Below are 4,375 nucleotides of genomic sequence, written 5' to 3'. Positions count from 1 at the left end.
GAAATATTGTTGGTTATTACAGCCAAAAATATAATTAACATAGAAGGAACGCAACTGATGAACTCGTGAAATATTGTTGGTTATTACAGCCAAAAAATATCGTTAACCTAGAAGGAACGCAACTGATGAACTCGTGAAATATTGTTAGAGTTACAGCCAAAAATATCGTTAATATAGAAGAAACACAACTGCTGAAACAATGCGTTAAAATCTTTATAAGTACAAACGTAAAAAATAAGTATTTAATTAGCTACACTGATTGCTGGTTGATTTTTAGTTTCGCTCGAAGTAAATACCTTGCTGTGATCGGAAGTTAATGATAATTTTAAACAAAACTTATATTTCTTTGATAGATTGTTTAGGCAGAGTATTCATTATGGAACTCAGTTGAATGGACGGCAACTGCCTGTTTCAGAAACACAAATATAGATGACGACGTTTCGAAAGTGCTTGTATGTTGTCATCAGTCTTTATAGCACTCTGGGGGATTGTGGAGAGCGTGTTATGATTGGTCGGTTTATCCCTGTTTCTAATTGATGGAGAGGTTATATCTAGATATTATTAAAGTTATGTTATGAATCAAATTATACAAAAACAACAAGAAACTAAGCTTCCTTTGCAGCGATACACGACCACTCTACTACGTCATCTAATTAGATGAACTTAACAAAATGATGGCATTGTTATCTTACTTATAGCTGTTGCTGTTTGTGGACTTGTTTTCATTACGTACGTTTTCTGGATATGTGTATGAAGTGTTCTAGTTAACCGAGACTAGAAATATCTCCCACTGTGGCCCGACATGGCCAGGTGAGTGGGGTGCTCGACTCGCAATCTGAGGGTTGCGGGTTCGAATCCCCGTCACACCAAACATTCTCGCCCTTTCAGCCGTGGGGGCGTTATAAAGTGAAGGTCAATCCTACTATTCGTTGGTAAAAAAGTAGCCCGAGAGTTGGCGGTGGGTGGTGATGACTAGCTGCCTTCCCTCTAGTCTTACACTGCTAAATTAGGGACGGCTAGTTCAGATAGTCCTCGTGTAGCTTTGCGCGAAATCCATAACAAACAAACCTCCCACTATATACTCTAATTATGAAAGAAAACTTTCTAAAATCAAATTATTTTTATGAGTACAAATGTTCAGGTAAATTAATGACGTTGAGAACGGAGTCTAGTGAAATAAGTAAAACTCATATATTTTCGGATAACGTGTAATACCTTTTCTGATGGAGAAAAATAAAACTTTTATTTTAATACCAAGTAAAGAAAGTATCTCTGTAATAGCAAATATTAAATCAAAGGAAAATGGCCAGAGTGTCAGTACTGAGGCAGAAATAAAGGAACTATATGACACTAGTCAGACCCAAAATAAGAAAAGCGTTGTTAATGCAGAGCATAAGGTCCATGAGGTAAGAGGAAGAACCCAGCTCTCAGACAGCATTGGAAAAAAAACAAAAGAATGACCGTGGTGAGACCAAGAAAAAGTAGCGAATGATATTACAAAGAGAAAATGGACCAGATATCATTCTACTAATAAAAGAAGTCATAAAGTCTATGGCAATCTAAAAATCTCACACTGCTAATAGAAACAAACATATATATTAGGCTCATATGATAAAAAAAAGACGAGAATTGGCGCTGCTGAAAGACCGTGATGTAGACTTGAATAGAGTTATAGATTTCTCTTCAATAGTAAATAAATTTATAGAAGATAATAACAGAGAAGACGAAATGAGTAATGGTATTGAGTATAGTAAAACTTTAGCCCCAAAATAAATTACCAAAATTATCGTTTTTTATAGAATGATTTCAAATTGTAACAAGTGTAAAACCCAAAAATATATATCTCATTTTGAAATTTGTGCCTTTTCTTGGATCTCTCATAAAGCTATTCGAGGAGTGCTAGTCATATATATAATTTTGAAGTGATCTACCAGAGAGAGTTACTCAACACCGCCCATCGTCAACTCCTAAAGAACTGAACGCCATGTTATAAGGACCCTAATGAACAGAGGACAAATATGTTTGGTGACGGGTCTCGATCCTACAACCCACATATTGAGAGTACATCATTCATACAAAAAAAGGCTTGTCATAACACCTTTATTATCGACCTACCAAAGTTATGTTGCTGTTTTAATACATTTTACTAACAACATCAGAGTAACACTGTTAAATTATACATTTCATATAACAAAGAAAACAATTTTCAATTTTCTTTGCAACATTTCTAGAACACGACAACATTCTTGACTTCTTTCATCTCTCTCCAACAGCACAGAGACATTGATAGCAGTACTAAGTGATAGGATATTGTTTTCTTTGTTCAGAGTTTTAGTAGGTATTTTTCGCTATTTATTTAACATGCTTTGTGTTCAAAGGTAAGTTCATTTCAATTTTCAAATAAATACAAACAACATTATGCGCCCATCTAATCTACTAATCATAGCAAGACACGAAATTTTCTGGAATGAGATTAAATAAATTATTATTGTATTATATTTCTTTTGAATTAAAAAGAAATAAAACAGTAGATTAACAGAAATGAAATATAAAATTGGAGTGTCATAATTATCATAAACTTTTCCCTCTTGCTGAATATATATTTGAAAATTAATTTATACTTATACAAGCTATAATGCAATGTACTGAGTACCTTCCAATATATGTTATTTACAAAACTTGATTTAATATTGCACTTTAATTAATAACCAAAATGATATATTGACATCATATTAGTTTGGACTGAAAGTTCACAGGGATTTTATTTGATATTTATGTTACATCTCAGCAGCTTAAAAAAGAGATTGCTATTATAATATTGGTTTCAAAATATATATACACTTAATAATATATTTTTTATAAATGAAATGAAGGGTTCTCCATCTTTTGACACATAAAGGAATCATTAAAATTAGAATTTTAACCACATGTATCTTAATATTTGTGTAATGCAACAAATCCTTCTAATGATTCTAAACAAATATTTTATATCTACTTTTAAATTAAAGGGGAGGCCAGTGGAGAGGAAATGATTCCTCCTGGACGGTACAAGTACCCCAGAGCACTGGACCAACGTTAAGAGGGCATTTGCAGAACCCACGCTTTCCAACTTCACCCCGGGTTACTGTATGTGCATACAATTGATGACCACATGCCAGAGTCAGAGCAATTAATAGAGAGAACATCATACGGATCCTAGGTTTTGAAGTATGAAACCACGTATACATATACAGCTCCAGGCTCGGTCCCACTGAAGATTTGAAGGATAGAAGACTGCTATGTAATGTATTGTTTTCATAATTAAGAAACTGGTGTTATTAAATTCAAACATCAATAACATGTACACATATCTCTCAGTTGCTTAAGGACTCTAACTGCTTGATGTGCTTAATATTAATTTAGATAATTCTTTATTTATTTAGTTAGTTTTAGCGAAATTGTTTTCTCAGATATCATGTTTGTCTGATGAAATGTCCCAAAATGTATACGAAAATTTTGTGCTTCCATCTAGCGACCGAAAGTATAACTATTATGAAATGTGGAAATAATATATGTTTAAACTGAACTCGCTGCTAAGTAGTAGTTTTCCTTTATATTATTTCTCCACAAAAATATGTGTGGTACAAAAATAGAATAATATTACTGTTCTTTAGCTGGTATATCCTCTTTGAGAAAAATATTTTTAATTACTACTTTAAAAAGATATAGTACAAAAAATTTAATTATATGCCCTTATTATACTGGGAAAACAAATTTTCAGACATTGTGAATACCAATGTTTGTTTTAAATAGCCTAACAAATAATGACTTTTTAAGAAAGTTAATTTTTTCATAATTACCTATATGTCTTGAAGCTAATAAAACATAAGTTGACATAAATTATAGGAGAGGATATATAATGACTGTCAACAAACCTTGAAGTGTATATTAACCCCTTCCATACGATGACTCCAATGTTGGCCTCATGGGAAGTCTTGATTATCCATGCTATGATGCCACTGTTGGAGTCAACATGCTTAATTTTATGTTTAAGAAGAAAAATATTCCGCTATGCTTATCAGAGTATTATTGAATGCTCTTCAATCTAAATGACGTCATTTTTATTGACCAATCAGCAACTTTCACAAAATAAGTGATGTGTAATTGATTGAAGTAATAACAGGGTGGTGTCAGTTGCATGCGGATGTTGACTGAGTGGTAACTAGCTATAAATACATTTCATTTTGCATGCATTTACGAATTGTTTGAGTAAAATAATGTAAAAAATGTCAAGTGATGAGGGTATGAGTGATAGTGGTAGTGAATATGTACCAGTTAAAAGTGATATGGAGTTTGATAGCAGTGATTATTCAGATCGTAGTGACAATTTTCAATT

Source organism: Limulus polyphemus, unplaced genomic scaffold (assembly GCF_000517525.1).
Source record: "Limulus polyphemus unplaced genomic scaffold, Limulus_polyphemus-2.1.2 Scaffold1739, whole genome shotgun sequence".
Classification (NCBI taxonomy): Eukaryota; Metazoa; Arthropoda; class Merostomata; order Xiphosura; family Limulidae; genus Limulus; species Limulus polyphemus.
This window is presented reverse-complemented; position numbering follows the sequence as displayed.